The sequence below is a fragment of the Eschscholzia californica genome, unplaced genomic scaffold (assembly GCF_041429995.1).
Source record: "Eschscholzia californica isolate CP2 unplaced genomic scaffold, dmEscCali1.0.p SCAF_2, whole genome shotgun sequence".
Taxonomy (NCBI): domain Eukaryota; kingdom Viridiplantae; phylum Streptophyta; class Magnoliopsida; order Ranunculales; family Papaveraceae; genus Eschscholzia; species Eschscholzia californica.
In genome coordinates, this window is record NW_028238309.1 from 18,206,691 (window position 1) to 18,233,959 (window position 27,269).

At 34.8% G+C, this 27,269-nt stretch overlaps 1 long non-coding RNA gene across 2 annotated transcripts; it reads right to left on the reverse strand.

The window, feature by feature from the left end:
- Positions 1 to 13,420: 13,420 nt before the first annotated feature.
- Positions 13,421 to 16,047, reverse strand: LOC147556637 (uncharacterized). 2 transcript variants are annotated; one of them, XR_015233508.1, is made up of 4 exons: positions 15,939 to 16,047; positions 15,744 to 15,815; positions 14,811 to 14,884; positions 13,421 to 13,700 (listed from the first exon to the last, which is right to left on the reverse strand). It is a non-coding gene; the product is annotated as an uncharacterized LOC147556637 (long non-coding RNA). The 2 variants fall into 2 exon arrangements; XR_015233507.1 differs by having other exon boundaries at positions 13,421 to 14,884.
- Positions 16,048 to 27,269: the final 11,222 nt, after the last annotated feature.

Consider the following 27,269-nt stretch of genomic DNA (forward strand, 5'->3'; position numbering starts at 1 on the left):
CAAAAATAAAACTTTCCAAATATAGAAATAAGATAAGACAAATTCAAACTTAGTCCCCGGCAGCGGCGCCAAAAACTTGATGGGCCTAGAAAGTTTCCTAAATAGGTCTACACCCGCAAGTGCACGGGTGTCAAGTTGTAAAATTCCGGTAAGACCGGTTCGTTCCTCAGAGACTAAGTCAAATTTCAATTCTAATCTTAAAACTATTATGTCTTCAAAATAGTGGTTTGATTGGTAATATTTTTTTTCAAATAATAAAAAGATAAATAGCAATTAAAAATTAAATAATACTAAAGTTGATATTCAGATAAAGGGAACCTATGAGAAGGGAGAATCTAGGGTTTCAGGATCCACTTTAGCAAATATGACATCTGACTTATGCAATTTGGATCTTCTTCTTTTATAACTCAAGGAAGAATAACCAACCTCGGATGATCTTTACTTTTCAGGACACTTTAAAACTTTCAATTTCGGTACATAAAATCACGGGTACTCTAACTATTAGATATCAAACGTAAGCATGATACATTAATGACCTAAAGCCTAAATATGAACCATCAAACATAAGTATAACTAATGAAAGGGGTTATCGTAAAATATACGCGAAGAAATCAAAGTATTTAAGCACTTAAAAGAGATTAAGTCAGAAAATCACATAAAACTAAAGCTTAACCTTAACCCTGGATCGGGAAAGTTAGTTACTCATGATGGATGAGAGCATAATAATGATTAAAAAGAAGGAAAAGAATAACATAAAAAGAAAGGAAAAGAATTGGAGAAGAAAACACCTTATTTCGCGAAATTTTACTCTGTGCAGCCAAACAGACCCTAAGGGAAAATTGTTTTCTCGTCTTCTCGAAAAATACTTCTCTGTGGGAAAGTTATTTTCCTTACTTGAATTTTCTCTCTCTACTGTTTTCTCTTTCTTTCTCTCTCTAAACTTTGTATTTCTCTCTCTATAAAAATAATATAACTATCTCTTTCTCTCTCTGACCGAAACAGAAAAGAAAGAAGAAGAAAAAGAGATTTTAATGGAGTTTTATAATATTAATTCAATCTCTCTCTCTACAAATCAATAGTTTTCTCTCTCTTCAACTCTTTCAATCTGATCTTCTCTCTCTCACAAAGATAAGAATCATAAAGAATAAGAAGAAACAGAGAAGAAAAGCTCCAAAGTTCCTCTCTTTCACTACCTCGGTTTTAGTTGTTAATGGCCGAGTATCCTCTTCTCTCTCTCTCTAACTTTTTTTTTCTCTTTCTTTTGCCGTCCAGAGATGATGGATAAGCTGAATCCTCCCCCTTTTATTCCCAGCCGAGAGAACCAGTTTCTCTCTCTATCTCGATTATCTTCTGAAATCATTCCATCTCCTTCTCTCGGTTACCTTCTATCTCTGAAAAGAAAATCCCCCAGCAGCTTCAATTCCTTCTATGTTTATATATCTTTCCTTTAATCTCATCAAAACATCTCAATCTCTGATCCACGTCTGTCTCGGTTTCCTTTTAAGTTTAGCCGGTTCTATCTTTCCATGTTAAACACAATCTCCAGCTACCCTTACCCGAAACTTCCATTTTCGAAAAGATCTTCAGCCACCCATTGCCTTTCACACACACACACTCTCTCTACTGTTTACACTTGAAATTCTTAAACAGGAATAAGAGTAAAGGAAGGAGGTGGTTATTGCTTAGTCAACGTGTAATTGTGTGGGTCATAGTTGTATTAGAGATGATTCGGTGTATCAAGCAGCATTATACCTCGTTGCAACGGAAGTCCATATAAAGCCATGTGACAGCAACCGATTCCAGCCGCTAGATGCATTCAGATTGATGGTAGTATATTGCGTCAGGTTACATGATATCAAAGACCCTCGAAATTCCGAAATGCACCGGCCTTGTGACAGAAGCTAACCCACACTGAAGCTGCCCTGTACACGTGTCCATCTTAGGCTTTGACCTATTGACTTTGACCACATCTTTGACTTGCTATAATCTCCTCATTCGGACTCCGATTTCACATCCGTTTTCGGCTATGAGCTCGTCTTGGACTCTACTTTCACATGAGCACTAATATTGACCAGAATACCCTTGTCATTAAAATGACTAAAATGCCCCTCAAGTATGTCTTTATCACATGTTTTCGCATCGAACTCCGTAACCGAGACCTGAGAAAGAAAATCAACCAAATCATCAGAGTAACCGCTCGAACTGGACTAACTAACCCGAGTTAAGAGATTCAGATGAGACATTCTCATGTCCCATCAGTTTACATAGCCCTCTTCAATTTTAAACCTAGTTTTGAATAGTTAGAACTATAATAGCTTTAAACTATCAATTGTTGCTAGGTTATCATCAACTTAGAAATAATTATTGATACAATATACATATACCATGTTTTTAAACTAGTTCCAACAACAATAGTATAACCCTAGACCATTATAGTTATATTAATGGAGTATATAGATATCCAAACAACAACATACACTATTAGGGTTATATAAATATAGTACAAATACACCCGGACAGCATCCTAGACGCTAATGATTATTTGTGTTTATGTGATTGGTGTTGATAATTGATGTTTGAGATAAATTAGATGTAGTATTTTGCATCTCTTGACATACTTATGAAAGTAAACTCATCGTAATAGGTTATAGTGATATTATAACCAATACTTATCAGACTCGTTTGATTGTATGAGATTATATGTGTGATATCGGAGCATAAGTGCTACCAATAGTTGTGTGTGATATATTGCTTTAGGTTGGTAACCTAGGAAGCATAGGCTAGTCGGAACCAAGAATAGTTGGCTCGATATGTGGGTCGATTGCAAAGTGGGTCGATTGCAAACACTAGTTATTGATGTGATATTGGATAACTTGGTGGACCATGATCTTGAATTCCGTTAATGGATTGAACTAAGACTGGTTGGCTCGACGTGTGGGTCGATGCAAACACGAGTTTGTCAATGTGATATTGGACAACCCAGTGGACTAGGGGCTTGAGTTCTAATATGGATTGACGGTTGTAATCCATAAGTAATCGATGGTTGGCTCGACAGGATGATCGATAAAAACACAAGTTCATTCTTGTGGACCACATACTTCTAGTTTGAGAAGTAATTTACCAACTAGAGGTTGGCTCGCCTCCTGCTCATATGTAAAGTGCTCGTGTTGCACGAATCCTCTTTTTGGGAGGTATCTGTGATTTATTGAGAGGTTTAAGTCGATACAAACACGGATGTTAAGCGAAGCTATCTCGTGGACCTCAAAATTGGTTATACCCCTTCAAAAGGGAAGTTGTATTGTTTGAATCTCTTCAACTGTGTAACAGTTTTAGTGGTGTTGACACGAAAGGTATAACATAATAGACTATGTTATTGTCTTTCTTTTGTTCGAAACTTGGTTTTGTTGTTGAATTGGTCTATTTAGACCTTACGTAATTGGAAATCTACTAGCTGGGTTCTCACCCAGCCTACTATTTTTTCCAGGTGATAGAGACCGGGGATTTCGACCAGTTTGATCTTAGTTCGTCAACTCAGAGTTTCTTTCGTAGCTTTTCCTTTCGAGATTAGGTAGTTGTTTGGATTTCTTTTCTCCGATTCGTAGTATTTCCTTTCTGACTCATTTGTCATTGATGTAATCGGATACTCCAAAGATTATTATTTAATCTGTTCTTCATTAGTTTGACTTGTGATTTCTTATGAGCTCCATAATACATTGTTTTGCCTTTTATTTGACTTTCATGTTTATTATGTTATGATTCCGTGGCGGGATGCTCTATATCTTGATTTTCATGGCGGCCGACGTGGAAACTGGGACTTGAGGTGTTACAGGAGTTTATTCCATTCGTCGGAGCTCGTCTGGTTTCAAAACCAAATCTCTTCTCCAGCGAAGGGGAACCCCTTGTCGGAGATATAGACAAGATAAAGAAAGAGAGGAGAAAAAAGGGAAGATAAGAGAAGAAAAGTGTCGCCAGAGATGCTGGAGGTATCGCCGGAATTTGAGTGAAGGTCGTCAGAGTTATTGGTGGTTGTGGGAAAGGAAGAAGAAGCTAAAAAATACAAGGGTTTGGGTGTTTGAGGGAAACAAAAAGTTATTAATTATTTTTGTTCCCACCCAAAATTTTGCACCCAAAAAAATTTCTTGATTTCCCCGTAACACCGTGGATGAAAAAAGGTCACAACTCTTGCGAAATAGTTTGTGCTCAGGAAATCCAGAAGCCTAAAGTTCCATTCGTAATATATGGGTTGCAAACAATCAGTGTTGACCCAGAAAAATTTCTTTGTGGGGGTACTTTTAGTTATAATAAACAGTTGTAGATTATCCGAAAATCTTGGTATGACGTTCAAGTGAGTGACTTATATATCATAGCTACATTCTCAACTAACTCGACTGTTACTAACCTATGAGTTGTACTGACTGTAGTATCAGTAAAAATAATTAGTCTTTTACATATTCGAATGATATAAAAACAAGGGTATAACTCGTTCTTGATAGACACAAATAGTTTTGTATTCTCAACACGTAAAGATAAGCTTGGGAGGTGTAATCTTTGCAATTAAAGATAAGTTTGAGAGTCATTTATTCATGATCAATTTATGTTGCCACAAAAGTTAGGAAAAGAGAGATGAGACAACTTTTAGAAAAAAATGGTAAAAAAAAATTGATCTTATCACTGGGATAGTCCATATAGGTTGCTTTATCGTTCTGTAGTCAGTCTTAGTCACAAACGTGATGGTTATGTTAGTGATACTGAGTTTGTATGCGGTTCGGAATATGAAAAGAATGTCTCTTTCCATCAGAAGATGCATGTGCAACAGAAATTCATAAGTTAGAACTCGAAACCTATCATAACATCATGTTGGTACTGTTTATCTCTTCTTCAATAGTAAAGTATAGATTACATTGTCTTAAGAATTTCTTTATATTTTTATCTCTTTTGCAGTAAGACTTCTTAAGAAATTGTGCAACTTGATCAATAGATACAAAATTATATCCTTGCAATTAAGATAGTAACCATTTGATTGGGACCAACACCAGCAAGAAGGGACAACTTGACCTCCCTAGCAATGGAATAACCATAATTGGTTCTATTAGTATATACTCGACGAATTGATGACTTAATAATGAATGATTTTTTTATCTTATTAATTAAAGCCAATGAATTTCGTAATCTACATTTTTCTTATGAATTATGTATGCGTTTAATGTTCATAACATTTCATCCAAAATTTTAACTCTGATTTATATCATGTGGGCATAGATTTACATGTTTCCAAGTGTTTTTTTAGGATAAATTCATTAGTCTTCTTGCGTTTCCTGTCGTCGCTAATGTTTTAAATCTATTTTCCAATACCACCCCTATTTTTTTTAACCAGCAGAATGCATAACCCGCAAGATAATTCCTTCAAACACACAAAAAACAATAATGATTCACATCCATTGAACCAGATGAAGATTAACACAAACATATCTCAAAATGTCAACACAAACATATCTCAAAATGTCAACACTTGAAAAGAAAAAACATTTAAATTGTATTCAAAGATGCGAAACATAGAAAGAGGGCATGCTTTAGTGTCTACTACTTGATGGCCCTAAATCTTCATGCAAAATCTTCCTTATCCTCTCAGAACTCTATGTATATCCTGCATAACAAGGTTCACAACGTGCAAGTACTAAAACACAAAAAGTAAATAAATTATACAAACGCATAAAGTTTCAATCATTATAATTAACTCAATCTGGTGTTGCAATAGAGGATTAGATCAATTAAATCTTGATTTCACAAGTTATTCAGGTGAATCGCTCGATTCGAACTAAGTAGTACTAAGTAAATAATATTATTAGAAACGGTATGTAACATGTCGGTAATAAGTATTTACTAACGGTTTTTACCGTCGCTGATGTTTGAATTACAGGAAATACGTTGACAATATTGGAACTGTAACGACAATATTTAATTAGAAAGCCATCGCAAATGTTTAAAACATCAGCGACGACGCGTAGAAACCGTCGTTAAAAATATTTTCGATGCCGCTTGTACCGATGGGTTCATCAACGTCAGGACCTCTATTAGTGACAGTATAAAACCGTAGCTAATACGTTTTTTTTTGTAGTAAGAAGTCAGTTCTTCAATACCTACGATGGAGAGATGTTGGGAAAAAATAGACGAATAATCCAAACGGAGAGCAACAATAATGAAAGAAGCTATATAGGTTTAACAAACTGCTATACGGGTTCAACAAGATGCTATACGAGTTAAACAAGAGACTCTACAATCAAGTATAAAACACATGAACCGAAAATATGGGCGACTTAATGATGATTGACGTTAGGTCTCTCGACGAAGATGGTTTACAAATGCTTAAGGCAGCGTATGACGCTTATTTATCCGGTAAACTACGGTACCCAAGAATCCTTCTAGCTAGATTTAAATTTTTCTATTGTTGTTTAGTCGTATTTAAGTAAATTTAAATTTTTAATCGATTATTAGTTGTAATCAATGTTGTTTAATCGAACTTATTAAGTAAATTGAGAAATTTCAAATTCAAACTTTAGGTCTCAAGAGAGGCTGAGGTTGGAGCCAAATTTTTGGGCCTGAGCTCAGGCTGAAAATTTTGGGTGAAAAGTGGTTTTTCTTGCCTAAGACAGGTTGTGGTTGGAGTTGCTCTAACATCTGTACCAATTGCTGCCGACCCATTGATAATAGGAAGAAGATTGATAATGATTGTAATATTTGGGTTGTGGGTAGATCTACAAATGCTTCATCAGTGGAGTCGAAGACTGTAATTCCAGCTCCATCTTCATCTTCGTCAAGGGCGGAGTCAGGATCCAAACCTAGGCCTGCTAGCCTGTAAAAGAAAAAAGTGGAATAATGACTTGAACTCAAGATAGATTTTGTAGATGAAGTGAAAGAGGATTGGGTTAGAAACAAAATAGACTTTCATTATTTTATTTATTTATGTTCTCTTTTTGATTATTCTTTATTTGAGAAAGGTGCCTTTAATATTTACAAAATCCCCTTAAGACTTCTCTCTTAGCATGACCTAACAAAGAGAAGAAAAAAGGTAAAGAAAGGAAAAATGCGGATGGGGGGATTCACACTTGTACTTAGGACGCACACATCCAGAGACAAGACTAACTGAGCCATCAACTTTCTTTGACAACCACTACCTTCTACATAGATATTCAGAAAAACTAAGCGTGGTTGTAGGTAGGGTTAGTCTCCATGTAGCTCCGTCCAAGGGCAGAGCCAGAATTTGAAACTATACAAGACTAGCCTAAAATTTCTATAACCAAATTTCTTCTTACGATAAATATATAATCGCCGAAAGTAACATGCAAAAAGCAATTTTCACTGTCAAAGTAAAGCTTTGTATCATTATTATCACAAACCACATATGCAATTACCTAAATTAAAGTTTAGTCGTAAATCATTTCGAAAAATGAAAAGGAAGAACACACATATTAAGAATGCGAAAATCGTTCTTTGTAATTTCAAACATCTGCCAATATCTCCATGCATCTTTATTGGGGAAGCCAATACAAACTATTAGAGCATCCGGCTAAACCACAGAACCTAGTAAGCAATCCTCAGGATGGAATTCATAATTTTTCATGTAAAAACATTACAGAAAGGTCGTTGCAGCTTAGTGGTTCAGTAACTTGTCCAACATGTTTTTTTTCTTCTTTAACCTACGGAACTAATTTCGTCTTGCCATCTTGTTTTGACCAAGTTGCTGAAACAATCCCTATATTTTGTCTAGCTTCTAAAATAGTTCCTTAAATAAAAAATATCTGTTATTCTTTTTCTTCTTTTGTTAGTGACTACATCTTATTTTGATATGAATTTTACCTTTATTTATTTTTAATATTACAAAAGATAAAGAATTATTATGAGGGAAAACGAGAGATTTGGTATTTTGCCCCTCTCACATATTTTGTCTTCGTGTCTGACCTCTCTTTTATTTCATCTTCCTCTGGGAGAAGACGAGACTCGTTTGCAGAAACGGACTAGTTCTTTGTTGGCGAATCCCATTACCCTTTTTTTTCTCGCTCTCTATGTCATTCTTCAAACTACTATCTACTTTATTATAGAAAATTATATAAATTTGTACATATATGTATAATAATCTGCAAAATACGTACACATTTGCATAATATCTATATGTTTGATTTACTTTAACTTTAAACTTGCGCCAGTTAACTGAAAATGTTGGTTCTGCCTTGGCAAAGAAGCTCAACTTAATTATAAACATTTTGTTTCAGACACTAAGACATTTTAGATTACTTGTTAATTTTCTTACAATGCTTAACCAGTAGAAATGTCCGTTGCACCAAAAGCTTTACTTGGAGTGCACAAAAAAAAAAACACACACATCTCCTCTTGTATCTTAGTGGTTTTCTTTTCAATCTTGGACTGACATCTAAAAATATGTAACGGGAGTCTAAAAGATTTTGTTATTAGTATTGGATAAGGGGGATTCATGATGTTTTAAGAGAAGGAAACTTTAACCAATTTCACATTTCTTGAGGAACATTAATGGTTTAATTCTCTAATGATCCCAATTTCTTGCCATTTCATTATTATAATCTACATTTGGTTGTAATTGGAGGTTAGCTCCAAGTTGTCACTTATTATAGTGATTAAAGGACATTTCTTTATACGATTTCAACGTATTTTTTTCGTTTGTCAATGAAGTTACATTAACTGCATAAAACCTTTCCAAACCACTCTATAAAACTTTCAAGATAAGAATCATGTACAAATTTTTTTTCGTTAGATTATAAAATCTCCCGTAATAAAATATAATTGATATAACCCGTAACTTTTGATTAGGGTGTACAATTAGAGAAGTAAAAAGAGTTCGATATTGTGCTACACTTGTATTGATATTATAACTCAATAAAACTAGAGAGCCATTTGTATATCGTCTGGACAATTAAAGCAAACTTTTATTTAAGTGAAGGGAAGGAAGTAGAAATAATTCTAAAAAACTTTGAACTAGTGAGCCCGCGACCCGACCGCCCGAGTCCGTCATAGCCTGAGAGCGGTCGCGGGAACTCTAATTGCCAAAATGGTCCGGCCTGAAGTGTCGCTACACCCTAACGGACAACCTTGTTTCGAGCCCGACCTACTCGAGTCCGTGAAGAATTTGCCTTAGCTCGACTGGACCCACACGATTCCCACCCTCAGGCGGGCTTATGGCTAAATTACGAGACGCCTATTGGTCAAGTCGCTCCCATTTGCTCCCAACAATCTTCCGACCCTTGAGCTTCTCGGCTAATCCACAAACAGATTCAACAAGTTATTTTGTTCCTCCAAACTATATCGCATCAAAGTTTCTACTTCGACCCTCACCCTCATCCTAAACGAACAAGGAAAGAAAATAGAAGACGAAATTCTTTTTCCCTAAGTTGTACATATATTGCCCATGTCTATTATAAACAATCGGTCTTCTACCATGGGGTGTTTAGCCTCATAAATATGTGTATAATCGGTCGTATTTGTATTGTTTAGACGCGTTAAGAACAATATTTGTTTCTCTATATTATAAAATTTACCTGTGCCTTCACCATCACAAATCCACTCTATAATAAGACATGTCATTTAATAAAATTAAAAACAATTACTTAATAAAATATTAAAACTAAAGACCATTACTTAATAAAGCTAGTAATCAATAATAATAAAATATATAGTTAACATAGTTAGTATTTCGTTAAAGTTAATTAAAACTAGTTAAAAAATTTGATATTTATAAAATTAATAACTTATATTAATAAACATAGTTAATAAATTAAAAACATTAATAAAGCTAATAACATATAGTTAATAAAGTTAGTAACATTACATCATATCGTTAGTAAAACAATAAACCTAGTTCAATAATATCTCTTTTGCAACTGACTTTCCAATAAAAACTGATTTTTTTTATAAAAAGTAAAAGTGAAGAACTCGAGATTAAATTATAAGTTTAAGATTTAATATTGTTTTTAGTTAAAATGAGGGTTATAGCTAACATATCATTTAAGAAATACATACGAGGAAACATTAAAAAGAACAATGATCTTGTTGAGTATTCACAATTGATGTACATGACACCATTAATGATAAGCACTTGCTTGAGTTATTATTAGAAAAATCATTATATGTTTTTAGGTTTTCTTCATTTTTGATGATTACTATTTTTCATTTGAGTGTTTCCCCTTACGAACACGTTTAAAGTAAGGCATTTTTTTCTTTTCGATCTAACAAGAATAACTTTTGTTTATCTATTATACAAAACTATTTAATGCTTTTTGAGATTATAATTTTAATTAATTAAAATATAAAACAACCCTTATAATAAAATAGGTCACAGTAATATTATTAAAATAAAAAACTATTACTTAAAGAAATAATAAAATTAAAGACTATTACTTAATAAAATTAGTAAATAATATCAATAAAAGATATAGTTATTAAAGTTAATATTTTATTAAAATTAGTTATTAACTTATATTAATAAACATATAATTAATAAATTATAAATATTATTAAAAATATAGTTAATAAAGTTATTAATGTTAATAAGAGTTATTTCTTAAATGGCCACCTAGTTTGTGACCAGCTTCTTGCCTGTCCCCCTAGTTTAGGTTAAATACCCAAATGACCCCCTTTTTGTTATTTCAATACATCGACTGAAAAGTCAATTTTTTACTGTCCTAAAATACCCTTCTTTAACTTTTATTTATTTTAATTTCTTTCTTTCTCTCACCTCTTTCGTTTTATTATTCTCTCTCATTTACTAGAGTTGCAGTCCACCAATAAGCCAACAACCACTGTAGGTATAACCACAACCGGATCACAATATTTTTTTCCTCTCTTTCCTTTCTCCTCTATCATCTCTCTCCCCCACCTATTTCCTCTCATTTATCTTTATCTCGTCCCTTAATTTCCTTTTCAGAGTTCCAAAGAAGGGAAAAAAGCAACATAAATTCTCAAGCCTAGAGAAGGCGAAAGTTCTTGGTCAACCAATGCGACGTTCTTTGAATGAACCGGAGAATTGGGGGAATCCGGATTAAAAATTTGGGAATGTTGAGTATGGGATTTAGAGAGAGAAAGTAGAGTTCGATAAAATCCTGGCTTGGTAATTATCCCCTATAAGAAAGAGAATTAAACAAAAAAGATACTGCAATATTAGTCAATCATGGGAAATGATCATACCAGGCGCTGTCATACATCAAGTCTCGATTCTGTAACTGATTAATGGAAAACCATTTTTGACATCAGCAATCATGACTATACTAATAGTATTTCTCTTTCTTGATATTGCACTAGTTTTTGTTTCCACCACATTAAGAAAAGAGACAGCAAAAGGAAGTTTACCATATGCCAAGTTTGCAAGTAACTAGTGTTCTAAATCTTGAAATAATTTTTCAAACAAATGAGGAAGGAAATTAGGTGATAGAATAACAACTGTTCACCGATTAGTTTCCCCGTTTGGAAAGGTACTTACAATTTAAATTCTTGTTTTCCCCTTACAAAGAAATTTCAATTATAACAAAGTAAGGTCATGTCTATCAGGCTGGAAAGTGTTAAGGTTGTGGTCATTCAACTCAAAATCAATTGACAATGAGTGGAGAGGACCTAGACATTATATTCTTGGTTGCTAGGTACCCTTCCCCCCATGTGGAACTATTCTTACACGTCCCCTCACGTGTGGCGTGGTTAGCCTAACACCTTTTTTGCGCGTGACGTGGAACACGTGTAGACCTAGTTCTGATACCATGTTAAGTTTGTAGTCATCCAACTCAAAACCAAATGACAATGGGTGGAAATGACCTAGACAATATATTCTTGGTTGCTAGTTACCCCTTCTCCCACGAGGGATTGTTCTCACAGGAAGGATGAGATTTTCGAAAATAACAAACACGTAATATGGTTTTTGGTAGTCATAATACCTTTCTTTATGATTTGATTTGATAAGAAAACGATAAACACAAGGGAAAAGGATTCACAAATCACTATAATGAAACAAGTGAGAAAAGAGAATATCTTCCAAACAAGAAGTAACCTTTATATTCATTTGGTTGTTTTTTATTTTTGATTTTCTTCTTGAACACTAAAGAGTCATAGAAAGAGATAAGACTAAAAGTGATTTTTCTTAGGGAGCGGCTAAAAGCACCCGTTAAAAATGTTGTTAGCCCCCTGTGGAGGAGATTGGCTGAGGTCAATCTGTTTTGACCACAAATATCTGTGGCACTCGTTGAAATTTTTGTATACGGATCGACCCTCCGAAGACCTAAGCAAAGTTTTCGACTCCGACCAGTCCGAATGGGTTTTGAGTGGACAATCCGAGTGGTTTCAGAGAGGACAGTCTGAATGGTTTTAGATTGTCCTCTCCGAAATCATTCAGAGTGGACCGAGACCAGCCCGTGATTAGGTCTTGGGACGGACATTCGGAATGTCCTCTCCATAACCATTTGGATTATCCTCTCTGAAACCATTCGGACTGGTCCGAGACCAGTCCGTGATTAGGGTTTCCGGAAGTATTTTTAAGGGTGATTTTGGATCAAGGTTGTTTCTCTCTAACGCCTCATCGTAGATCAAGGTTGGTTTGAAATCAAAGTTCTTCCCGTAATGGTTTTACTCTCTTTCTCTCTCTAAAACAAGGTTCTTTATCTCTCTAACTCCTCATTGTTGATTGTTGATGATGAATTTAGAAACAAGGTTGTATCCATGATAAAGTGTTGATTGTTAGTCGAAGAAGGAGAAGAGATGAAGAAGAAAGAGAAAAAGGAGAAGAGCAAAAAGAAGAAGAAGAGGAAAAAAAGTAAAAAAATTAGGCGGGTGCCTCTTTTGTTGTTAATCAATCAATATGGAGAAATACTATCATGATAACAGTTTTTCAATTCAAGTTCACCCACGTAAGAGATACTAATGAGTACAAGATCAATGAAGAGATACCAATTTCGATGGAACTGTAAAAGAGTTCTTCAATTGGTTAGATAAGGTCGAACAACAAGTCAATATGTGGGATACTATTCCGAATGAGCAGAAAGTTAAAATCATTGCTTGTAGACTTATAAGGAGTGCCGCAGATTGGTGAGATCAATTACAACTTCTAAGGATGAGACAAGGAAATGCTCCAATCCAGAGTTGGTCTTCTATGAAAGAGAACTTGAGGAAGTGGTTCTTACCACCTGATTATCAACAACGCTTGTTCATGATGTACCAAAATTTTAGAGAAGGGTTGCATTCAGCGGGTGTGTGACTCCCCGTGTCCCAAAATAGACACGACCACGCCCAAACAATTCACAGACGAGACAAAAATTCGGCAGAGTCTCCTCTGTAAATAAAACCGGTCGCACCTGTAAAACCTGTCATGCAAACCATACATTCGCATGCCCAAAGACATAAACTATTGAGCGGAAGCTAAACAAACTCAACTCAGTTTCGGGTCGAAACCCGAACCACAAAAAGAACTACAAAAGCCTCTTACACAAAGATACAACTTATAAACAATTCCAAGTGTTATATATATATATAAATATTCGAGTTCGGTTCTGCAATAAGAACATAACTTTAAAATAACAGAAAGCCAATAAACAAAACCAAAGAAAACGACATAACCCTGTTAGCCTCGTCAGACAAGATCACAGGCTGGAATGCATACTCCGCCTCGAGGCTACGACAAAGCACCTGAACACTAATAACTGGTAGGGGGTCAGAATACTCACCGACACGAGTTATTCTGGTAGAAGACCAATCCAAAACCCATCACATTTTAAAAAGTTCATTTAATAAGTTGTAAACATCATGACAGAACAAGTTATCAAACCAGTTACCATATATACTATATACAAAACCATTTTCCTTAATCTAGCAAGCAATAGCAGTGATTAGCTGCCCACCCATGGTGCGCTCCCAATAAGAGGAGAGTTCCTCAGGAGAGCCTAGAGTGCGTTAGATAATACCAGCCCATTTAGGCACTAGCTAATGCACCAACATCTCCTCGAGAAAGAGACTTACCCCTAGCCGGTAAGCCCCTCTCCCACTAAGGGACTCCGCAATCATTGAAAAGTTTACCTCATGATACATATACCTTAAGTATCTAAATAGGTTTTTGATCACTGAGTTCGAATAAGAGAGCCATCCCCCAATTACCATGGAAGGACCTGAACCTCATTCTCTTCGGTATCCTGTCATGCATCTAATGCGATCTTTCAAAATCAGTTTCATTTGTATATCAAAACCACATTCTCATATTCGATTCCAATCAGTTTCATTCGTATATCAAAACCAATATTCTCATTCGATTCATTATCTTATCAAACACGGAAGTGGAACAACCAAGAGTCATATCGCCACAAAGCAGAGGGATTCCCAGTCAATGTCACCTCCCAGGCGAGCGGCCAGGTGTACGTTCCTGAGCCTCGAACTGGAGGCACGAGCACCAATGGCCAGCAAGTGAAGCACTTTATTCCCACGGGTCTCATGACTAGTGTCGCCCACCTCATCGGTCTCACACGGGTCACACTCATGTCCACATGTCATCCTAACCTCAATGTCTACGTGTCCGTAGGTAGACATAATCCGCAGTCGGGTACATACAAGAAAACCCAAGTATTTCACAATCATCGTATAAACAGTTCGAATGCATTTCTCGTATCACAGCAAAACCATTCCCGCATATTTCCGTTCATCACTAAAATTGAGTTTCATGCTACCTAAACTCTAGTTATAATGGTGCATATATAACTGTAGAACCTAAGACATTTCATCATCTATAAGACCATGTTGGATAAAGGATTCAATACCCCTACCTAGCGGTACAGGAACTAGTCTTCCTCCGCTGCAACCGTAGCTAGATCGTCCACGAAATGCTCCGGCTCCCCCTCTATCATACCGTAAACAAAAAAAAGACATTAGGTTCTTCCGTAAGAACCTTGGTGTAATTTAAAGAGTATATAAAGTAAAACAATGAAACTTTAAAAACATAAAAGAAACCCGTAATTTGGAAGACTTCGACTTAACCGAATTTCGACCGATCTTCTATCTTTCACCATGTCCACTTAGGGTCAACCAATCAGTGTTTGAACTTACTTATGTCCTAATCATTTCGTTATTAAATGTTTTCACTAAAAATCAAAGTGAACCGCCTTTGAAATTTGTAAAATACAAACAACAACAAAGCAGAATTTTCCTAACTGCACATTGTTCGTTAAAACAGCCATAACTCTCTCGTCCGAGATCGAAACGACTTGTACCATACCTTTCTGGAATCTTCACAAGATGAGCTAAAATACTCAAGAAGACTCAAACAACATTAGATATCTCGATGACCAGCTAAAACAGTAAAACAGTAAGCAGATTTCATGTTTGCTGAATAGCATGCTGTTTGGTAAAATAGTCGTAACTCTCTCGTCCGATATCGGAAAGACTGGTTCCATACCATTATGGAAAGCTAAGATCCTAAGCTACGACTCTCGTGTTTCGAGAAAGTCCGTCGAAGTAACATATAAAGCCCAGAAAGGCTTGGACAGTAGACTAAATTCAGTCCCTCGAGTTGGCAATCGATCGATTGACAAATTATATCAAATAATCTCTCTAAAGTTGCTCATATACTAAAATTAATCAATTCCCAATCATATAAACCCTACAACAACATGAATCATCAAAATCCCCAATTTTTATAAACCTTAAACCCTAGAATTAAGAATTTTGACATCAAAACATCTAATTCATTGGTTTCTTACCTTGATTGGGATGAATTTGAGTTGTGATGGTCTCTCTTTGATCAATCTCAGCTAAATCCTTCCCTAATTCACCTGTTTCTTCAAGTTAAAAGAAAACAACTCTATTAAAACTCACTTCAAACATATTAGAGAGAGAAAACGAAATTTCTTCCAAGAATTCAACTAAAATCAAGAGATAAGCCATCAACAAATAACCTATAATTTTCAAATATATCAAATTCCGTTTATCAATTTGATCCAAAATTGCCTTTTCTTGATCGAATTATTTGAACCCAAATTGAAACCCTAACTCACTCGGTCGAACAAGATAAAAGAAAATCAGATTTTTGTTTCTTAAAGTTTGATCCCTGGTTTTGGCCTGTTCGCAAAAATACCCCCTAAATTGTCCTCTTTGCTGGTTTGGCCCCTCTTTTGACTTGACCCAATTGTCGAATAGTCCCTCAACTAACCTTAAAAACATGGGATGTTACAGCGTGAATATTATAAGGAGTTCTCAAACTTGGCTCAAAGAAACAGTACAGAAAACTTAACTGAACTTGATAATGTTTTACGATTTCTGAACGAATTGAAATTAAGCTTGCGATTTAGTTTGAGAGAAAAGGTGGGGTTAGTTACAATATAGACGATTCAAGATGCATACAACTTGGCCTTAAAAGTTGAAGCTAATTGGCAGCGAAACTATAGGAACTCTGGATTTCGGGGGGAATAAGAGCAACCTCGCTTGAATAGAAAAATGGTAAAAGAAGTGGTTCATAGACAATTCAAGTAATATTGTGACCATAAACAATTCAAGTAATATTGTGAGCAAAATATGACATTAGTGTGTTCATAGACAAGTCTCCTAATATCTTTACACGATAAAGGATTTGTTTCTGAAGAAGTTGTTCAGGAAATTGAATTAAACGAAGTGGTTCAGGAAATTGAGTCAAAGGAAGACGTTCAGGAAGTTGAATCAAAGGAAGGTGAGAAACTTCGAAAGTCAGACTTTAGTCCAACTGAAGTTCTTTCATATGAAGATCCGTTTTCAATATTTTGTGAATCTTAGGTTGTTTCACATGGATTGATAAATAATTTTATTGGAAAGTCTTCCTCGAAGTTTGTAATTTTCAATGATTGTACTCATGATCTACACAAGTTTCTTTTAGGGTGAAAAGGGAGTTTGAGCCACATTACAGTTATAGACAGAAATTTTTTTATGACCTAATAAAGTCTTCAGTCAAATCTGAAAGTTTGGTGATTCCTATGCATAATTCACGAAAGAGATATATCAAGGGAGTACCAATCAAGATAACATTTAAGTCAATTAGTAAACTCGAGGCGAATTTTCTTAAGTGGAGGAGACTGATGCAGAGAGATTTTCAGAAGATCTTCTTAAAATCTTAAATATCATCAAATCAAGTTATTTTAGTAGTTCCTATTTTTTTTGTAGTAGAGAATTATAAGTTTTAGCAGTTTTATATTTTTAGGAAACTTTCTAAGTTTTAGAAAGTTGTATTTTATTTTAGAAGTTGTTATTGAATTGATTAGGTTTAGGAAACTAGTATTAATTTATTACTCCCTCTGTCCCAAAAAGAATGACCTATTTTGAAAACCCAACTTATTAAGGGAACATCATTAATTGGTGTTTGACTTTCAAAAATAACATGGTTTTTCCAATTGTATCCTCGTTAACTATTATAATTTACAATGAAAAAGTTGAACTTACCTTTAAATAAAGTTGTCATTAAATTTATAGTAGTGGGTATTATTGGAAAGAGCGAAAAGTTTCTTTATTTATTTTTAGAAATAGGACACTAAAAGGGGACAATCCAAAATAGAAATTAGGTCATTCTTTTTGGGACTGAGGGAGTATAAGTTGTTAATTAGAGATTGTTTAGGTTGAGGATACCCCTAATGCTATGTAGAGGAGATCCAATATTTGTTTAGTTGATGAAGTTTGATCAATAAAATTAAGTATTTAGTGAAATCTTTGTTACTTTTGGTTCTACAAGTCTTAAGACAGAGATCTGGATATTTTTTCTGAGTTTTAAAAGTTATAGGCGAAGATCTAATTCTTTTCGGAGTTTTTTGCTGCGTCAATAAATGAAGCTTTAAATGAAGAAAGTTCTCAGCTTTATTAGGTTATTGTTTTTCCTTCAAGGAAAGAAGTACTAAAAGATCCAAATTTTCAGCTTTATGAATTGAGTTTATAAATAAAAACTACTTAAAAGTACCAAACTATGATTGTTCTTGAAATGATGTTAGGAACCATTAGGATATTAAAACTTAATCACAATGCTAATAATGTTTTAATTATTAATATTTGTGTTTAGCTATTGAATGATACCACCATTAAAAGGAGCAATTCCAAATCAGGTACTACTAATCTAACCATACTTAGGTTGTGTTTGTTTTTTCTATTTTGTCTGAATCTGAACTGGCTGAATCTGAATTAACTGAACTGAAATAACTGAATCTAAATTAGCTAAATAGTTTTATAAGTAAGATGTTTGTTTTTAAAATCTGAATAATGAAATAGGAATTACAACAGTTACATCTATACCCCTACTCCTATTGATATTGTTGAGGGAAAAAAACCCAATCCTTTACTTTTTTTCACTCTCACGTTCTCTCTCCTGTCCTCTTCTCCAAAAGGCAGCTACTTCCTATTTCTCCAAACCCTAGATTTTAGAAAGAGAAAATAGCAGCTACTTCCAATTTCTCCAAACCCTAGATTTTAGAAAGAGAAGTTGATATAACAAGATTAAAGATGATCAAAGAGAGAGCGAAAGAGAGTTTTACTAGATGTAACTGTTGATTATAGATTAAAATCATATATTAATCTAACCTCATGGTATTAACTTTAACTGGGTCTCAAGATGAACATGACGACAAGATGATACTGCCATTGGTGATGCTTCCATTGATGATGGAGTAGTACTCTTGTTGTTTTTGCTCTCTCTCTCTCTCTCTGTAGCCGAAGATCGGCCAAAGCTAAATCGTCAACGGATTTGGTGAGGGTCTTGAACAAGATTACCCTCGCCTAGTCCGTCAAGGGTTCACAAAGCCTTATGCAGTGGTGGTGCCGACGACGAGGGTTTATAAAACCTTTTCATGTGGTGGTGATGGTGTGTGTTGTGGTGGTGGTTAGGGTTTGTTTGAAATTGGTACTGTGTACTGTTGTTTTTCTTGTTCTGCAGGTGGTGATGTGGTGGGGTGTGGTGTTGGTGTGGTAGTGGTGGTAAGATTTCTGAGAATGGGACAAGAAAGATTTTATTAAATCGCAGGGGCATAAGCGTCATTCGATAACATTTCAGAAGTTTGCACTGAAATAAGTGGGCTATTTTTCAGCCCATTCAGACAAAAGTCCAATTCAGCCAAATTTTTAGATTCTCTTAATTTGAAAAACAAACATTTGATATCTGAATTGAGTCTCAATTCAGATTTCAGATCTTAAAAAAAAAAAACAGAACCTTAGACTTATTTTGTTCATACACCTAATCACATATTAAAATTTAAAAAGATCATTGGGTAAAATTTTCTTCTCAATGAACACATTCTTTATTATTATTAATTCAATTTTTCTTTTGTAGTTCGTATTTGAAGAACTCGATAATTTATTTGTAGTGTTTAATGACAATGTTTAGGATTCAAAACCTAATTCGAGAGAATTGAGAAGTTGAGGATTATCCCTTGTTCCGATCACTTTTACTCTTCAACTTGAGAGTGAAAATGGAGCAGATTGCTGGGCTCCAAGGTTCCGTGGAGGGTTTCGATAAGTATTTCAACAACATGTTAACAGATAGCACAGTGGTGAAAAAAGAGCTACATGGAAAGATGATATAACATCATCAACAATCACTCTGCCAAGAAATCCAAGGTTGATCGCTCATGATGTTATGCATTCTATGTTCGAAAAGAAAAAGTGCTATGAACTTATCTACTGTAACTCTCATGAAGTTGAGGAGAGAAATAAGAATTCTACCATGTAATTTCGTGATTATTATCACTTATGAATGAAAGTATGGTTTTGCTCAAAAAAAAAATGAGAACCAACAAAATGAAGTAAACAACAGATATTTTATTGATAAAACTAACACAAATAAGTAATACTAAGAGATTCAAAAACTTAACATTTTAGACAGATTTCATACTTCTATATATTCATAATTGACCTCTATGAGTTTTCATTGTTTGGAATTTCTTCATAATCATCTCATTATCGATCTCCATAAATATAACATTCTCTATGTATACAAGCATATTGTCATTAAACCCATTCATCACTCATCTGATTGCGTAGTTGACTTTTAATGGTGTTCGTTGCTGAAAGTGATCTCTCAACTGTAGTAGTTGCTATAGGTAAGACCATTGCCAAAGTCAAAAGCAAATAAATTAGTTTATATACTTCATGTATTCCTGTCTCTGCCATTTTTTACGCAAGGCCACCGATTCCATCTAAGTAGGAGAAGTCTGTTATTAGAACGTATATCAACAATATAATTCTTTAGTTGATCACTAAGTCGCATGATGTCTAGTGAATTGAATCATTTAGAAAAAAATGTATCGAGACGCATCAATTTGTTCTTGTAAAAAAAAAAGAAAATGAATTATATGAAATTAAAGAAGTAATCACAAGAGCAACTCTGTGTTGGATTCAGTGAAACATGCATTCAGTTCTTGAAGTTGCATATCTATAATAGTGCAAAATACCTCAACTTGATAATGATGAAGGATTGTTACTTCTGGTAATAAATGTCTTTTCTACCATCGAGCTATAAAATCAATATTCATACGAGGAACATTAACCCCATGCAAAATTTAGAGACTTCGTCAAGTAAAGAAGTTCACCCGTTCGCTCTTATTTCTTGAATTCGTTTTTCAGAAACTTGTATCAGATTCATAGCAATCACAATATCTTGTTCTTTCTTTTGTAATGATTTTGATAAATAATTTGTAATTCCTAATAATACAATCATTATATATAGACTAACACTAACTCAAAGATTTACACCGAGTCTAATAAGCTTCTCGCTTCAATGCGTTAATCAGAATAAGATTTTGTTCCAATAATCTCATGTAAGCACTTCCGTCACGACATCAAATATACCATTAAGCTTACCAAACTTTTATAATGCGAGATCCATCATGTATTACCGGCAAGTTTAAAACTAGTTTCTTGATTTAAGCTTTGTCATGCCGAAAGCTCTCCAACCTCAAATCCCTGCTTTGATTAGTATTTTTTCAGCTTTGTCATGTCGTAGTACATGCATTTTTTATCTTCCGACAACAATATATTTAATCTAGTAGCAGTTGTGTCTTTCTCTTTTGTTTTTTCTTCAATGCCTTCTCTTTTTCTAACTTTTTTTCTACTTTTTCTTCACTGTTTTTTTGCTTTTCGAAAATCTCACAACTTGATAGTTCCCGTTTTGTAGTCTTATCCATCTGACTTTGCTTCTTTGACGTTTGACCTTTCCCAACAATAGGATCTTCAGGCTCTCTCATGTTTGTTGTTTTAGGAACACCGACTAACCTTAGCTCGATTCTCATTTGCTTCCTCTCCGATTCTGAGGCTTTTTGCCACCTTTTCCTAGCTATCATGTGCTCAGGTAGGTCATCGTAGTTCATTTGTTCGACTTTAATCAAGCCATTTGCACGTGTTTCATTTCTCTCTGTTGGTGGACTCATTTCTTTAGGATTGGAAGCCATTCACTTCAGATTTTATTACACCTAAAATATAAAACATAGTAAATTCGATACAGTAAACAGGATACAATAACCAATTTCTCGCTTATAATGTTCACCTATAATACATGAACTATATAACAACGCAAAATGGAATCAGATATTTCTTTTGATTTTTGGTCTACACACTTCATTAACTAAAGCCTGGTCGACCAAAATAACTATACAGTAACACAGAAAAATTGCAAAAGGAAAATTGCCAAGAATCCTAAATACTAACACCCGATTAAGTAACATTCAGAATCCTAAATCCTAAATTGCATGAGAATTAGAAAATGTCACCTCAAAACTTCAACTCTATGGACATAGTAGCAAAACTCAACAAAAACAATCTCAATAGATGGTCTAAATGATGAAGTTTTTATTTCCAAATCTGTATTTTCAGATTCAACCAAGGCGGAACAGCCACCGAAAAGGCAAGAGTTAAAGCATTTGTTGAAGCAGTCCATGGTACAGTAGTGTTGGAAAAATTGGCGTTTAAGTTGGAATGGAAGGTCGAAGAAAATCGATGAATAATATAATGTTGATCACTAGACTTCAAAGCTCGATAAATCGATTCTTTTAGACAGTAATTCGCCCCCTTCTGGTATGAAACCACGAGTACACAACGGGTCAGGAATTATGCCTTCAGGATACGATGAAGCCCTTCAACAACTGCTTGGTTCAAAGTATGTACGCTTTGACCAAGACCAAGAACACTCTGTATTAATAAACTGATAATGCCGAAAAAGAATGCGAAAAAATTCACCAAAACTTGATAGAAATTTCAAGAACACTTTGTCTGTTGGTATGACTTTGAAAATGAGAGCAAGAGAGAGAGGGAGAGAGAAATTTCGTTGGATGCAGGATGGATAGATTGGCAACTTATTTATAAGTATTTAAGTGATGCCAAATTGTCAATGGATGGGGGTATATCCCTTCACATGGGAGATGCCTCATCACATTTCAAATTAAATGGGTACACCCATTCAATCCTATATTGTTCACGTCCAGTGCATGAAAGATTCTTCCTTTCATTTAAATGGCCACTTCCCGCCAATATTCTCTCCATCTATAAATTTTTTGAAAAAATTCTAACATTCCCCCACCATTTTCGAAAAATTTGAAAGTTACACTCAACGAAAACAAAACATAAAATACAAAATAAAACAAAACAAATAATTTTGGAATAAAAGACGATTTTGGCATTATCGTAGAAACTTGTACATAAATGATAGGTATCTTATGGATTTGAACCTTCACTTAGTGCAAACAACTCAAAGCTTCATCAGAATGCTATGGTGAACGTATCTTGAACCAAGAATCCTTAAATGATAAAACCGGAGTCATCGCACATACTCGTTTCGGAGGACAGAGTGTTCATACTCCGCACGTTAATGGCCATGTGCAATATCCCTTTCATGAGTCTTCTTTAGAAAACGGTCTTATTTTCTTAGGAAACGGCCTGATTTCCACACTCACTTAGGTAAGTCCACATAGGGTGTTTCCGCGAGGCACCACTTAAAAAATTTTGGACTTATTAAGAATTTTCATTCATCCTTTGTCTTGCAGAAAAAACCAATACTAGCTTAGAAATAGGAGAATATAAAACGCTAGTATTCCATAATCGCGAAAGCTTTAACTTGTTAGTACCCGTTGAACTTTGTCTATCTATTTCAAGACACAAGTTGGTTCCCGTTAAAGGCGATCAACCTTCATTCACAGACCTTAGCCCATTTCTTTTTCTTTAGAGATAAGTTCTCTAGATAACTCCGAAAACATTAGAGAATATTTGTCTAGATGACAACAACATTAGAAAATATTTCTCTAGATACAAAATTGACTTAATACAGTCAACCATAACTTTACATGAACAACAATTGACGGCACCAGTTTTGGCCAAAACATTTTATGAGTAATAGTTTCTCAACCGTCTACAATTTGTCTCATGTAGCTTACCCATCATAACTCACCATTGAGCTTCTTTCTAGTGCACATGACTAGAGAAATTAAACAAGTCAATTTTAGTGAAATTAAATCACCACTTGTTTCTTAGATGTTCAAGACAACAACATCTCACAACATGAGGATTTATGTAGGGACCCCAAAATGAATCCACCAACTTGTGTAATTGTATACTTTTAATACAATGGGATATTCTTTTAAACCAAAAATATCATGTCGCTTGAAAATAAATAGTCCAAAAGAACCATAATTGTATTCTTACTCAATACAATTTCCATTTGCTATATTCTTCACTCAAGAATATGATTATTCATTTCTTAGAGTTTTAATTCTAAGATCACCATTAGCTTTTTCATCATGTCAAACACTCAAAGTTAGAATGTACCATTATGTCTTCCACGAAAGTGAATTATAGTTTGACGAGCATTATTAACCACTTGTTAAATATCTTATGCTACAAAATAATGTTCGTTATTCCGTAAACATGAATTTCTCAAACGCATATCGTCTTCTAAAATCTCAATTAGAAGGTTTCACATGTTCAAAGATAACAAAATGATGTACTCATAACATGAAGTAAAATACTTTTGTCTTTCGAAATTGAGCAAATATAACTCACACATGAGATGTACCTCGTGTGCTAAAAGATCATATTTCACTCTCTCGTAGATGGATCAAGTGCACTTCCATCCAACACAAAGAACAATGTGACTAAAATCATTTTTTTTTTTTTTTCAAAGCTCGTAAATACCTCTTCAAGTGGGTAACCACTTGGATTTCAAAACCAAACAATTCTCACGAACAAATATTAACATAGCATGATTAATAAAAGATATCAAATCTACTTCATTTTATCACATAAAATCATGCATCAAATTTAACAGAAATACTTACAGGTGTTCCACTTATTTTTCTCACTCCGTTCGCCTTATCATATGGAGAGATGTTACTGAAATAACTTCCATTTCAACTACAGAATTACTGTCTAAAAATCGTTGGAAAAATTGGCGTTTAAGTTGGAATGGAAGGTCGAAGAAAATCGATGAATAATATAATGTTGATCACTAGACTTCAAAGCTCGATAAATCGATTCTTTTAGACAGTAATTCGCCCCCTTCTGGTATGAAACCACGAGTACACAACGGGTCAGGAATTATGCCTTCAGGATACGATGAAGCCCTTCAACAACTGCTTGGTTCAAAGTATGTACGCTTTGACCAAGACCAAGAACACTCTGTATTAATAAACTGATAATGCCGAAAAAGAATGCGAAAAAATTCACCAAAACTTGATAGAAATTTCAAGAACACTTTGTCTGTTGGTATGACTTTGAAAATGAGAGCAAGAGAGAGAGGGAGAGAGAAATTTCGTTGGATGCAGGATGGATAGATTGGCAACTTATTTATAAGTATTTAAGTGATGCCAAATTGTCAATGGATGGGGGTATATCCCTTCACATGGGAGATGCCTCATCACATTTCAAATTAAATGGGTACACCCATTCAATCCTATATTGTTCACGTCCAGTGCATGAAAGATTCTTCCTTTCATTTAAATGGCCACTTCCCGCCAATATTCTCTCCATCTATAAATTTTTTGAAAAAATTCTAACAAGTAGTACTTAAGTGGCCCCTAATCGAAAATGTATCATTGTTATACAAATGTGATTAAAAGTATATAAATATTTAGAGTTCTCAGCCAAAATATAACCTTTGAATCAAGAATACATATAATCACACAAAACATTTCACCATTAAACCTTACAAACATGAAAACATACATCTTTAAGTAGATTTCAACTAACCACTAACAAAAAAGAAACAGAAAAAATTCAATCAAAAGCCTCAAAATCATAAAATATAATCAAGATTCCTTTGGACTCTGTGAACTATTAAATTATTTACACACTATTAAATGCTTTGGATAATTTTCACCACATTGGACAACATTGAAGAAGACCAACTTGCTTTTATAACCAAAGACTTTAGTGAAGCATTTCTTCAAACACTTGTTGAGCAAACTTCCACAAAACTTATAAGAGAAAAGGAAGAAGAAAAGTTAAAACAGGAGAAGAAGAATTGCTTACTCTAAATCAAAAGATCAAAGTGGAAGGAACTAGGAGAAGAAGTAGACCCCAAAACTTCTAAGATTTCTACAAATACTTCCCTGCAATTCAAAAGAGAAAAACAAAGTCTGTTAGAACAGAGGTTACAGGGGTTACCTAATAATAACTGAAGTAGAAAGGGAGATGTCGGTGGAGGTAGAGAAAGATATCAGATTGATTGCAAGAGAGGTGTTGAATTCGATGGAGGTGTTAAATCAAAGGGAAATGATAGAGTGACTTAGAAATTGGTACTTAGAGGGTGACATATTTCCTCATTTAGAAATAAAAGCGGTCCCCACCGTAGTCAAACTTTGAAAAAACCTTGTCTTTTAGTGACTCCACATCAGCTGGGCATTAAAATGCCCAAAAAATTTGGGCTCTCTAGCATCTCCCTAAATCAAATAAGAGAGGGCAGTTTTCCCAAAAAAAAATAAAAAATAAGGGAGATTTTATAGGGACCCCCATTTTTGTTAAAAGGGCCCCTCCTTTAAAAGCGCCTCCCAAATCTCACATTTTGGTTAGAAGGGCCCCTCCAGAAAAAGGCACTCTCCCTTCTCTTATTTAAACTAACGGTAAACTTAACGCCGTTAGGTCAAAATTATTAAAATCAAGAAAAAGTCCTTTAACCAATCAAAAGCCCCACCCCTCTTTCATCTTCCTCATAACTTTTGTTTCATCTTCTTCTTCTTCATCTATTACCTCTATCACTACCGCCATTTTCATCTTCATCTCTCCATCATTCTCTCTCGGTTTCTCTCTCTTTCTTTCTCCTCTTTCCATCTCCATCTCTTCCTCTTTCTTCTTCCTCATAACCCTAGGTTTATTTTTTTTTCGATTTTTTGATGCTATATTGTTTGAATACTTGAATCTACTGGTTAGCAACACAAGGAAGAAGATTTGCGGACCTTATTTGGTCTAGAAGCATATGAAAATCAAGAGAGGAAGAAAACCCCCAAGTGAGCTTTCCGGTTGCACCAAACCGAAAAGCTACTGGTGACAAATACGGTGGGCTCGAGCTGTAAATGTTGCATAATTCGGCCTGAGCCCACCGAAAATTGGGCCAGTAGCAGTAATTGCTGCTGGACCAATTTTCGGTGGGCTCAGACCGAATTATGTAACATTTTTCGGTGGGCTTGGGCCGAATTTTGTAACATTTTTCGGTGGGCTCGGGCCGAATTTTGCAACATTTTTGGGTGGTCTCGATCCGTAAATATTGCATAATTCGGCCTGAGCCCACCGAAAATTGGACCAGTAGCTCTGTTTCATCTTCTTCTTCAGTTTATCTTCTCTCACTCTCTGTAAAATCTTTCAACTCTATCACTAACGCCATTTTCATCTTCATCTCTCCCTCATTCTCTCTCGATTTCTATCTCGTTCTCTCTTTCTCTTTCCCTCTTTTCATCTTCCTCTTTTATCTTCCTCAAACCCTATGTTTAGTTTTTTAAAAGTTTCGTTATCACCAAAGTGGAAGAAGATGAATGTTTAGGGATTTGAGTTTTGGAGAGATTTAGGGTTAAGATGTGTAGATTGCTAATGTGGGTGATATACACCCTTAAAGTGGGTATTTTTAAACCATTGTATGGGGGGCCCTTTAACCAAACAAGGTCAATGACTATTTACCAAGTCAATGAATTCATGGGGAGGCCTTTTAACAAAAGTGGGAGGGCCCTATAAAACTGAGAGGGGAGATTTTATAGCCCCCTGATTTTTTTTTAAGGCCTCGTCGATGATTATTTACTAAGTGAAATGGTTAA